The 13,625-nt window shown below is 37.8% G+C and overlaps 1 protein-coding gene across 2 annotated transcripts in view; it reads left to right on the top strand.

The window, feature by feature from the left end:
* Positions 1 to 13,625, top strand: part of SYNGAP1 (synaptic Ras GTPase activating protein 1) — a 2,730,366-nt gene that overhangs the window by 1,985,258 nt on the left and 731,483 nt on the right. The gene's annotated exons all lie outside the window — the stretch shown is intronic.

Here is a 13,625-nt window from a genome sequence, read left to right as displayed (position 1 = left end):
TTCCAACTTTCCAATTCCTAATGAGCCATCAGAGGCACCTCAGCCTTAAGGAGGGAGGTATTGTCAAGGTTAGAAAATTGAAGGTGCATAGTCACAGAGCAAGGCCAAAATGCACCTGCACATCAGCATCCTGGAAATATGGGAGGTTCTTCTCACCCAGAAGGCATGTCAAGAAGAGTGATTACTGTACACTGTGACAACATGGCACTGGTGTGGTACAACATCAAGCAAGGAAGGAGTGGAGTTTCTCATACCTGCTTTGTTGAGAGGCAGTGAGGTACTGAGCATGGACCATATTCTCAGATAATTTTCCACATGCTGCTCACATAACTGGAGAAACCAACTATCTAGCAGGTAGACTTAGTTGATTACAACTGATGTCATGTGAATGGTCATTCGGCTGGATGATGGTGGAGATTCTTTTCTGCTGATGGTGTAAGCCTCACTGAAATCTGTTTTACATCCCAGAGTGTCCAATCCAGTGACATATTTTTCCTGACTTCCTCTATGGGGCAGTGACCTTGGAATGCTCTAGTCCAGGAATGGCCTCCAGGTTTATTTTATACCTTTCGAGCTTTTCCCATCATTCCTGACCATACAGAAGGCTAAAGTGAGCAAGACCAAGGTCATTCTCATAGCCCCATATTGGCCTTAACAAATTTAGTTCTCCTTGTGGTCTAACCTACAGAACAAACTCCTCAGGATGAGGCCCATCAGCACCCTGCTAATACACGTGCCCAGCAAGCCTCACCCAAACCTTCATGCCTTTATCTTAACTTCTTGGTTTCTTCATTCTAGTAATTGCCAGGGATGCAAGTTAATGTTATAGTGACTGAATATATATATGTGCGTGTGTGTGTGTGTGTGTGTGTGTGTGTGTGTGTGTGTGTGTGTGTGTGTGTGTGTGTGTGTGTGTGTAAATATATATATATATATATATATATATATATATATATATATATTTATGTATATACCTCTGTTTGCCCAGAAACCCAGTACTAGAAAAATATACAAAAATAAGTGGATGCATGTTTTCAGTTTGGGCAGTAGAGAAGGTGTTGGACCTCTTTTCAGCTGCAGTTTTTGTGATACTGAATTATCTGTTACAAATTTTTGATATGGGCCTCAGCAACTCTTCTGCAAATGTACACGTCAGCCTTTTCCAGTACCCACCAAAGTTTCTAGAATTCATCAGTGGCTTCTCATAACAGCTTGTAAGGCCTTCCTAAGAGATGCTTTTCTTATTGGGCCATGTTAAGATAGTTTTATCCCCAGTGAGACCTGTATTACAGCAGCTTCTACTTTCTCCCTTCAACTGAATTTCACTGTTTTAGTGGCAGTTACCTTAGCTAGAAGAATTTTTGAACCATAGGCTTTATCTGCCAAACCTCTGTATGTGGTCTTCCCAAGGACAGGCAGCCCTGTGAACAAACCCCTCATTCATGCCCAAAGTAGATGTGTAAGTCAGTCTCAGCCAGTTTGTGAATCGCCCACTATTTCAGAATAACTGCAACACTGTATGCACATACACAGACAGCTTCATTCCTGTCTTAACAGGTGAATATATCTCAAAAATGTTTCAACATATATGATGTTGTGGCTTAGGCTACGCTGAATATTTTCACAAGGCATTACAAGCTGGATGTGTGAGTTCTACATAAGCATTGGCTATGTATGTATATAGATTTATATTCAGGCTGTGCTTATGAGAGACATACTACAGATGTGAGAGTGACAACAGAGTGCAAGTTATTATGGGTTAAGCAGAACACTTGAAACTTGGGAAAATTTCGACTGGTGCCTAGTAGTCTGAAGGCTGACATTTTAGTCCTATAAGTCGCGGTGGTGCAGCGGTAGAGTTGTTGCCTCCCAGCAAGAGGTTCCCCCGTGCGATTCTCGGCTGGAGCGCCTTCTGTATGGACTCTGCATGTCCTCCCCGCAGTCGAGTGGCGTTCGAAAGACATGCGTATTATGGGCGTGCCTTAGTTGAAGGTTGGCCATCGAGCTGGCACCTCGGCACCCGTAAAAAATCTACTGCTAATCATTAGCGGACCAGAGTTCCGCTGTGGCGACCCCTAACTGGGAAAAGCCGAAAGAAGAAGTGAAGATGGTGAACCACGACCATGCAGATCTAGTGTTATGGCAAGTACATAAATTTCAAGTATACAAGCTCTGAGATGTAGAGATGCTGCACTATTTGTTCTCCAATTTTTTGGGAACAGAAGCACAGGCTGCCTATGATAACAGTTTTTGGCAGTTTTTAATACCTTGCAACCCATTCCAGCAAAACAGACTGTGGACTTCAAAAAAAGCTTTCTTGCCAATATTTCTGAAGAACCTTGATACGACTTGTGAAAATTTGGTGAGTGAACTTGTCAGGATGTTTGGTTCTGTATTCAATGCATATGAGTTAGTGTGTTGTCAAAATCAGGAACAATACACTTTCTGTAAAATCTATGGCTATTCCAGTGCATTAATATTTGATCTGAATGGACTCAACATTTACAAAGAAGGAGCCTTTCCATATGGTTGCAGTACAGTCAGTTCTGTCAGTCACTGGAAAAGCTTTCCCACCATCCCCGTCCAAATTAACCTTTCCTCAGAGATTTGTGGGGATCATTTGGAGGATATAAACTCTTATATTTTTTTTTACTTGGATCTAATTATCTGTGGTAGGCATACTCTAGCTAAAGGATCCACACCAAGGAGGGATTATGGGTAAGAAGGAGCTCAAGCTTGTCAGGAGTTTGTTGCAGTAACTATAGGGTGCCAAGGGCACCAGTCATGTTCTTTCAGTGTCCAGACTCCAGACAGAGAACAGAGAAATGTAATGTTCCTATAAGTACATAATGGTTAAGGCCTTTGTTTCCCATGCAAAAGCTACAAGGTCTGATCTTGACTTCATCCAGTGCCTGTAAGGAGTTTGCATGTTCTCCTGTGTCTCTGTGGGGTTTCTTCCACCTCTCAAAAACATGCTGAGTGATTTCATTTCAAACTCTCCCAAGAATGGAGTTGCAGGTAGCGACACATACTGTAGATGGTGCCAATAAGGGGAAGAGTTTTCTAGACCATCCACTTTGGGCATCAACTGTAGTGCACAGTATCCTCAAGATAGAAGAACATGGATCACAGACTGTGCATTTTGTCAGGGCTAGCCACTGGAAGGTGTAGAAAATTGTCTCTAGGTGATTTAGTTGTGTTGACTAATGTCACCAGAAATCGTCATGGGTATTTGCCATTTATAAGTGCATTAAGGACACAGCATACTCTGCCTACACTAGGGACCCATGCTAATGGTGGTAGGGGTGTTTGTGTCATTACAGGCCAGTGTATGCCCACCTTTAAGTCCATCAGCCATAGATAAAATAAGCTACTTGCTAAATGGTGTCCATTTGCCCAGCTTGGGTTACCTGTGATAGATCTGTTGAGTGTGAGCTACATGTAAAACCAAACTGCCACACATGAACTGAGAAATGCTATACTCAGTGTAGGCTCATTGACAGGACACCACTTGGAAGTGGATGACATGAGTGTAAGGAGGAGGTTGGACATCTTATATATCCAAGAGACAAGATGGACGGGCACTATAGCAGAGCCACTTTGAATGGGATCCAGAGTCTACTACGCAGGAGGAGGACAGACAAGAAATGGTGTTGGGATTATAGCGAGGGAGCGGCTTCATAAGACAGTGGGGAATGTCATTAGAGTTAGTGACAGACTCATGGCAGTCAAACTCCAGTGTAAGGATAGAGCAGTATTCATTGTCCATTCTATCCAAACTCGGACCTCCATTTGATTTAGTTGTCGTGTCTTTAAAGGCCTTTTCTACATTTGACACTGAATTTAAATTGTCAACATTATTGTCACCCAAAACGGACTTTTCTTTATTATTTGTGTTAATATCCATTACTTGTTCAGGATTTGTCATACTTCCTGCACCAGCAAAATTGGTTCTCAGTTTTTCAGTTACATTTTCTTGAACAATGTAAGCCCGATTGGCTTATAAGCCTTAATGTCTCTTTTAAGCTTAGATTGTTTCCTAGATACTATTGTAGCCCTATGCCTGTTGGCCTTCGCCTCTACACTGTTATATAGGACTAAAAAATCTTTGAAACATCCATGATTTTTTTATACGCTCGTCTAGAGTCTTAATGTTCTCTTTTATTTTGGAAATTTCTTTCTCATAATGCGTCACTAATAAGTGCATCATATTGAGACCTGTGTCATTATACAAATCTACCAAAAATTTACTTAGTTCGTTTCCCAGTGTAACACAATTGGGAAACTTAGCGGTTCTCAAACCCTGAGGCACCACTTTTCTGCTGATGCACTCTTCGAAATATTGTATTTCCAAATCAAGAGTTACATGTTTAAAAAACAATCTTTCCAATTCGTAAATGTTTTTCTTACAGTTTACACTGTCCAAGTAAGTATTTTCATTCAATGAATTACTTACGTTCTCTTTAGAGTTTGTAACTTCAACTGTAGTAAACGGGTTCACATTATGCTTGCAAACATAATCCCAAATGTTCACTTCATTAGAAGTGATCTGCTTTTTCGCGTTCGTTGATTCATCGTTGCCAGCTACAGGTACGTCTTCATTGACGTGATGAAATGACATGTGACCAGTTTCTTGTATGGAACCAACCATATTTTGCTGTTGCAGGGAAACACGGTGATTCAAATTTTCTTTTACTATCCTTACAATGGTACTTATAAGATCGTCTTGATTATTAGGTGACAATGAAACACTTGTACCACTCTCAGGAACAGGGTAGATAGATAAATTGAGCAAAGTATCTTGACTAGATGCTTCAGAGGCCATGGATAGCACCCAAAACCGAACCAATAATAAAACGAACAATAGAAGAACTATAAACCAAAACTCAAAACACAGTTCTAGATGCAATTCCAATGACCACTCGAAACAGATGTATTTAGCACTTTCATCCACTAATTATTCCGTGAACTTCTTCAGAAAAAAGTTTATCCTACCCTAACTTCCTTTTATATCAAAACATTTAAGCTAACAGGAAATGACTTCATTTACAATCAATTAACTTACTACATACTTGTTAATAAAAGTACTTGTTATTAAAAAGCTTATTTCAAAAGACATCACACAAATAAAAATAAAAAATTATATATGTATATTTTTATATTGTTTAAATAAACAATTAGATTATTTATTAAAAAACATTTTAAATTGATAGACTCATTGAGTCCTGGTGCATTATCCGCCCCTAAAAATAGCTGCCACAGTGTTTCTTTACATTCCAACCTATTATTTAAATCACCTTCAAACAAAGCCTTCCCTATTTTTTCCAGAACAAAAAAATCAAATCTTTTGAAGTCAGCAGAGATGGAAGCGTGTTTTGCCAAGGAATTTGTTTTGTCTTTATTTTTAATGGCTAAATTGTGTTCGTATATCCTACATTTTAAAGCTCTTATTATTTTTCCTATATAATAATGATCACATGACACACAATTAGCCATATAAACTACATATTCACTATTACAATTGTAATAGTCTTTGGCCCAAATTGTATGATTCAGATGGCTTAAAGTAATGAAGGAACTATTGCTAATAAATCTACATTACTTGCAATTTCTGCAAGCATATGTACCTTTCTTATTACTACCTAATCTCATACTGCTGTGGTCCTTCTTATTTCCAAATTCTAGCATGGACTTGATATTAAACTCTTTCTTGTAAATAAACCTTGGTTTAATACCTACTGTAGCAACCAACTCTTTGTTTGCTAATATAATTTTCCAGTTGTTCTCTATTATCTGCTTAATATACCACATTTCATTTACTATTGGTATAGGGAAAGCAATAGTGTAATTATTGGGACCAGTAGTTGAAGTGTCTAATACTGGACTTACAAAGATGTCCCTAGAAAGTAAAATGAGTGAAGCTACTCCCCTTCTCAAAACCATGACTTCCCTTTCAGTTTTCTTTAACCATTCAATCGTATACTAGAGAGAAAAAGTGTCCTTAAAAATAAAATGTCTTTTTGAAAAATGTCATAATCTGTAGTTAATCTACTCAGCCTTATAATCTGACCTTTTACAACTCCTTTTTTCATGTGCTGAGGGTGTAGGCTGTCCTTATGTAAGTACTGATTGGCAAAAACTGGTTTCCTATAAACTCTACTGATGAAACTGCTTTTTTCTTTGTCTATACTTAGATGTAAATATAAGTAAGATTCACCAAAACCACTAACTTTAAATTCTAAAAAAGTCCACCATGTTTAAAAACTCTTCATATGTACCTATCCATAAGAAAAACAAATTGTCAATGTATCTATAATAAATTTGCACTTTAGAATAGCTGGGGTGTTTATTTATAAATTTCATCTCCCAGTTAGCTATGACTAAATTTGCAAATGCTGGTGCTACCCTTGCCCCCATAGCTACTCCAGATGTTTGTTTATATAACGATTTGTTAAGTTTAAAGAAATTGTTGTCTAAAACTAAATCCATCAGACTACAAATTGTATTGACTTTTGTATTATTAAAGTTAGTGTGTTCAGTCAGATATTCTCTAAGGTATTCAACACCTTTTTTTTGATCTATTGAGGTGTATAATGACCTAACATATAGTGTACCAAAGTAAGTAGGTCCCAATGTTAAGTCAAAATTCCTTAAAATTTCCAATAAATGCCATGTATCTCTCAAATAATATTTTGATTTTTGGACAACAGGATTGAGAATATAATCTAGCCAAATAGATATATTTTCTGTTTTGGAATTTTTCGCCGAAATTATAGGTCTAAATCGTGGTTTTTCTTGATTCATCTGAATTTTTGGAATGCCAAAAAAAGATGCCATTTTTGGATGTTCTACTAATAAATAATTATAACTTTCATAATCTAATTCACATTGACTAAACATATCAAAAAGTGCAATGTCAACTTTTTGATAACTACATTTAATTTCCCCTAGGTTAACTTTTTTATAAGTATTAGTATGTTCTAACATTACTTTCAGGGAACTTCCAATGTCCTTAGTGTTCATAATCACAATTCTTCCACCTTTGTCTGCTTTCATAGTCCTGATATCAGAATTCTTACACAAATTCTGTAACACAGTTTGTTCTTCCTTAGTAAGATTTTCCGGGTAACCATAATGGGCGATTTTTCTAAAGTCTCCCTCACACATACTTTGAAAGGCCTGATGAGTATATTGAAGGGGAGGGTTAAAGGTACTTGATTTTTTTGGTTTACTATCTGTAAATCTATTAGTAACATTTGTTTGTTTCAACACATCGTGCATAATGTGACTTAAATGTAACTTCCTTAAATACAACCTAAAATCAACTAGAAGTCTCCCTATATTCATGTTACAAGCAGGTATAAATGAAAAACCTTTCTTTAAAACATTATCTAAATCATAAGACAAAGAAATGTCAGACAAATTAATCACATCAATACAATAATTTTGCACATTGCCATCAGTTACCACTTTGTTTTTTTTGTTTTTCCCTTTCCCCTTTCCCTTCCCCTTGTACTGAGTGGAATTGTACCACTTCCAAGTCTGTTTGTTCTGTAAATTGTCTGATTGAAAAGGGCCCTGGTTTTGTCCTTTATCAGAGTATGAAACTGCCTGTGCATAACTGGCCCGATTGTCATTGTCCATTCTATCCAAACTCGGACCTGCATTTGATTTAGTTGTCGTGTCTTTAAAGGCCTTTTCTACATTTGACACTGAATTTAAATTGTCAACATTATTGTCACCCAAAACGGACTTTTCTTTATTATTTGTGTTAATATCCATTACTTGTTCAGGATTTGTCATACTTCCTGCACCAGCAAAATTGGTTCTCAGTTTTTCAGTTACTTTTTCTTGAACAATGTAAGCCCGATTGGCTTATAAGCCTTAATGTCTCTTTTAAGCTTAGATTGTTTCCTAGACACTATTGTAGCCCTATGCCTGTTGGCCTTCGCCTCTACACTGTTATATAGGACTAAAAACTCTTTGAAACATCCATGATTTTTTTATACGCTCGTCTAGAGTCTTAATGTTCTCTTTTATTTTGGAAATATCTTTCTCATAATGCGCCACTAATAAGTGCATCATATTGAGACCTGTGTCATTATACAAATCTACCAAAAGTTTACTTAGTTCATCTCCCAGTGTAACACAATTGGGAAACTTAGCGGTTCTCAAACCCTGAGGCACCACTTTTCTGCTGATGCACTCTTCGAAATATTGTATTTCCAAATCAAGAGTTACATGTTTAAAAACCAATCTTTCTAATTCATAAATGTTTTTCTTACAGTTTACACTGTCCAAGTAAGTATTTTCATTCAATGAATTACTTACGTTCTCTTTAGAGTTTGTAACTTCAACTGTAGTAAACGGGTTCACATTATGCTTGCAAACATAATCCCAAACGTTCACTTCATTAGAAGTGATCTGCTTTTTCGCATTCATTCATTCATCGTTGCCAGCTACAGGTACGTCTTCATTGACGTGATGAAATGACGTGTGACCAGTTTCTTGTATGGAACCAACCATATTTTGCTGTTGCAGGGAAACACGGTGATTCAAATTTTCTTTTACTATCCTTACAATGGTACTTATAAGATCGTCTTGATTATTAGGTGACAATGAAACGCTTGTACCACTCTCAGGAACAGGGTAGATAGATAAATTGAGCAAAGTATCTTGACTAGATGCTTCAGAGGCCATGGATAGCACCCAAAACCGAACCAATAATAAAACGAACAATAGAAGAACTATAAACCAAAACTCAAAACACAGTTCTAGATGCAATTCCAATGACCACTCGAAATAGATGTATTTAGCACTTTCATCCACTATTTATTCCGTGAACTTCTTCAGAAAAAAGTTTATCCTACCCTAACTTCCTTTTATATCAAAACATTTAAGCTAACAGGAAATGACTTCATTTACAATCAATTAACTTACTACATACTTGTTAATAAAAGTACTTGTTATTAAAAAGCTTATTTCAAAAGACATCACACAAATAAAAATACAAAATTATATATGTATATTTTTATATTGTTTAAATACACAATTAGATTATCTATTTATTAAAAAACATTTTAAATTGATAGACTCATTGAGTCCTGGTGCAATATCCGCCCCTAAAAATAGCTGCCACAATGTTTCTTTACATTCCAACCTATTATTTAAATCACCTTCAAACACAGCCTTCTCTATTTTTTCAGAACAAAAAAATCAAATCTTTTGAAGTCAGCACAGATGAAAGCATGGTTTGCCAAGGTATTTGTTTTGTCTTTATTTTTAATGGCTAAATTGTGTTCGTGTATCCTACGTTTCAAAGCTCTTACTGCTTTTCCTATATAATAATGATCACATGACACACAATTAGCCATATAAACTACATATTCACTATTACAATTGTAATAGTCTTTGGCCCAAATTGTATGATTCAGATGGCTTAAAGTAATGAAGGAACTATTGCTAATAAATCTACATTGCTTGCAGTTTCTGCAAGCATATGTACCTTTCTTATTACTACCTAATCTCATACTACTGTTGTCCTTCTTATTTCCAAATTCTAGCATGGACTTGATATTAAACTCTCTCTTGTAAATAAACCTTGGTTTAATACCTACTGTAGCAACCAACTCTTTGTTTCCTAATATAATTTTCCAGTTGTTCTCTATTATCTGCTTAATATACCACATTTCATTTACTATTGGTATAGGGAAAGCAATAGTGTAATTATTGGGACCAGTAGTTGAAATGTCTAATACTGGACTTACAAAGATGTCCCTAGAAAGTAAAATGGGTGAAGCTACTCCCCTTCTCAAAACCATGACTTCCCTTTCAATTTTCTTTAACCATTCAATCGTATAACCTCTAGAGAGAAAAAGTTCTGGAAAAAATAGAGAAGGCTGTGTTTGAAGGTGATTTAAATAATAGGTTGGAAAGTAAAGAAACATTGTGGCAGCTATTTTTTAGGGGTGGATAATGCACCAGGACTCAATAAGTCTATCAATTTAAAATGTTTTTTAATAAAATGATAATCTAATTGTTTATTTAAACAATATAAAAATATACATATATAATTTTTTATTTTTATTTGTGTGATGTCTTTTGAAATAAGCTTTTTAATAACAAGTACTTTTATTAACAAGTATGTGGTAAGTTAATTGATTGTAAATGAAGTCATTTCCTGATAGCTTAAATGTTTTGATATAAAAGGAAGTTAGGGTAGGATAAACTTTTTTCTGAAGAAGTTCACGGAATAAATAGTGGATGAAAGCGCTAAATACATCTGTTTCAAGTGGTCATTGGAATTGTATCTAGAACTATGTTTTGAGTTTTGGTTTATAATTTCAAACATTACATTAAGTGGGGGGCTTCACCCCCCCACACCCCCCTACTTAAATATACCAGCTCCGAGACAGCATTACAGTGCCAAAAACAGCAAAGTACCGAAGCAGATAAGTGAATTCTTTCCCAGGGAAAGAATTCGCTTAACAGCCTCTTCGATATTTTGTTTTTTCAGCCTTTTAAGTTCGACCAAGACACATTCGAAAGAATGCGTCTTTGGTCTTGTAATATAGACCCAAGGAAAGCAGTAGGTACTGTTGAGGTCACAGCAGATAGAATCGAGATGTTGGGTGAGATAGTGGAGTAATGGCTGCTATGGGTACTCACAACAGTATGGAGAGAAAGGCATATCCCAAATGACTGGAGCATAAGCATACTAGTGCCATTGTACAAGAACAAAGGGGACATCCATAAGTGTGGGCAGGACAGAGGTATCAGACTCCTGTCACACTGAATGAATGCTCTGGAGACGGTGATTAAACGACCACAAGGGCCTTTTTAAGCCTAGCCATGCATCCCTAATCTCTGACAACTTCTAGTACCCCTGATAAGTGTAAGCAGAGGTTTGGCAGGTGAAACATTTACAAATAGAGGCCTGGGAGATGAACCATTTACAGGCTGCCTGTGTCCATTAGAGACATAGGTGATATACCAGGGATACATTTCCTGTTCCCATCCATTCATCCAAGTTACATTTGAATTGTGTTAGGGAGGAACTCTGCTTCACGTGGATGGGGAGCCTGTTCCAGAGACGGGCTAATCCCTGGGATACATACATGTCTTTCCTGCATGTCTTATTTATATCACAAGCAAGGTTTAAGTCTTTAGAATGAGTAATTCTGGTGCTGTTTGTTTTGCGGCTGTACAAGAGGTCTATCAAAGTGGAGTCTGACAAAGCCTTGTATGCCAGGCAAAGATCTCCCCTCAACAGCCTCTAGGAGACAGAATACAGGGATAAGACCATGACGTGGTCTGCATAGGACATGTTACTCATGCCCTCTATTCTTTTAGTGCAGAACCTCTGTGGGCATTCCAGTTGTTGGGTATGTCTGTTTAGGTACATGCCAGAGGGGCATTGTACTCAATGACAGGTCTGATGAATGCCAAATACAGTGGAATAATGACTTCCTTGGACCTAGATGCCATACCTTTGTTTATATGTTGCACATTGTAGAATGACTTCCTCGCTACTGTAGACACATGATGGTCAAAGGCAAGATTATTGTCTGTGTGTGTACACAAGTCCCTGACCACTGGGTCATCCTTTAGGGGTGTGTTGTCAATATGATAGTTAGCCGAGGTGGATGACTCCCTGAAGGATACTGTTATGCATGTCTTTGCATTTAGTTTTAGTCCGTGTCTCTCACTAGTTATTTGTCTGTGTCATCCCTTCCTGGAGCACATTTGTGTCAGTGACAATTCAGTGACAGCTCCTAATTTGCAATCATCTGAAAATTTAGTCAGCCAGTGGCGACTGACATTGGCCTTGGTTTCAAAGAATTGAATGCCAAAAAGGAGTGGCCTCAGGACCCATCTCTGAGGAACTTTGCTTGAGACTGGGCCCTTTGTAGAGGTGGATTCCCCAATTTTAACTTTCTCTGTCCTGTCTGTAAGCCAGCTGGCTATCCACCAGTTGACATAAGGGTTTGTATCTAACCTCATTAGTTTGTCAACAATGCCAGAGTGGGGTATTTTGTTAAATGCCTTGGCTAGGTCAAGGTAGACAGTGTGAACCATTTTGCCCTGATACATTGCGTTGGTGACCTTCTCAAAGAAGTCCACCAGGTTGATTAGGCATGACTTGCCCTTGATGAAACCAAATTGGGCTGGGTCCAGTGTCTGTAGGTTTCCTTTGTCTTTCCTGATCATTTCCATGATAATTCTTTCCATGGCTTTGCATATGAGACTAGTAAGACTTATGAGTCTGTAAATGCCTCATTTTTGTGCAGAGGAATGGGTGTTGCAGTTCTCCATTCTTGAGGCATGAAGCCTGTTTGGAAGCTACAGTTAAATAGCAATTCCTGAGGGTATGATAGGTCATGTTAAATGCTATTTAGAAGATGTCCTGGGATATTGCCTGGGCCCATTGATGCAGTGCTCTTAGCTTTAGAGAGAGCATTAAGGGCCTGTTCCCTAGTGACAGCAGTAGAGCTCTGCACTCAACTATGTATTGCCTTTGAGGTTACAGACATAACTAAAGAATGCCTCGTGGGTTGTCCTTGGCCTGGGAGGTCAAATTTACCTCAAATTTGGCTATGGTACACTTAGTTTTTTGTTTAGCTTGATAAGAATACTTTTACACCACTGGATGCTGCACTTCCTAATTTTTGCCATTAATTTTTTTCCTTCTGTTATATAGCCTATTGATGTTGTGATTTCAGCTTCTTCTACGCAGCTATACTCTGAACAGTTCTCCGTAGGGAACACTGTTCTCGGGGTTTTCTGAGGTCTTTAAATGTTGCCAGGTTGTCTCTTAATAGGAAGTTGCCTTAGGGTAGTTCCTGAATATTCCAGGACTAGCTGGGGTTCCAGGATTTATTTTTACTTCAAAGGAAACCATTTTGTGATCCGACCTTACCAAAGAAGGAGTTACACTAGGGGGTGTGCACTCTCCCATATTAGTGAGGACTAGATCCAGTATATTTGCACCCCTGGTTGGTGTATTGACAGTCTTGTCCAGGGAGTTTGTGTTTACAAAATTCAGGAATCTCTATGCCTGTACATTTGGTGTTGTATGTGATGCCCAGTTAATAGTGGGGTAATTAAAGTTGCCCATAAATATGCTGTTTGGTTGGGTAGTGAGTGTTTCTGGTAAGTTTAAATACATGGTATGGGTTTCCTGGGTCATAGAGGGGAACCTATAGCTTGCAAGGAAGGGGTATTGGATTTTGTCTCTGTTGATTTGAAAGTGCATTGTCCATTTTGACCAGCCTTGAGGTATATTTATTTTTAGTGTAAATCGAGACACCTCCACCTTTAGTCCTTGTTTGTGTAGTAGCTGGTCTAAGTCTGTGGAAGGCATTATAGCCTTGCACTGTCGGTATGCTCTCCGCAGCTTTAAACAATTTTTCAATGGCCACACAAATGTCAGCATCCTGTAGGGTGAATAGAGCTTCTAGGGAATTGAGTTTTATGTTTAGACTCCTAGCATTGAGCATATTTTCTTGGTTTTGATTTGCTATGTCAGAAGTACTTTCAGTTTGGCATTGCCTAAAAAAATGGCATGGGGGGGGGGGGTTAGCTAATATACAAAAGCCTAGAGGGGAGAGGTGCGGATTGTCCCT

The sequence above is a fragment of the Protopterus annectens genome, chromosome 9.part0 (assembly GCF_019279795.1).
Source record: "Protopterus annectens isolate FY-2018-M chromosome 9.part0, PAN1.0, whole genome shotgun sequence".
NCBI classification, from domain to species: domain Eukaryota; kingdom Metazoa; phylum Chordata; order Ceratodontiformes; family Protopteridae; genus Protopterus; species Protopterus annectens.
Note: the sequence above shows the minus strand (reverse complement) of the source record. Positions and strands in the feature narration are given on the sequence as shown.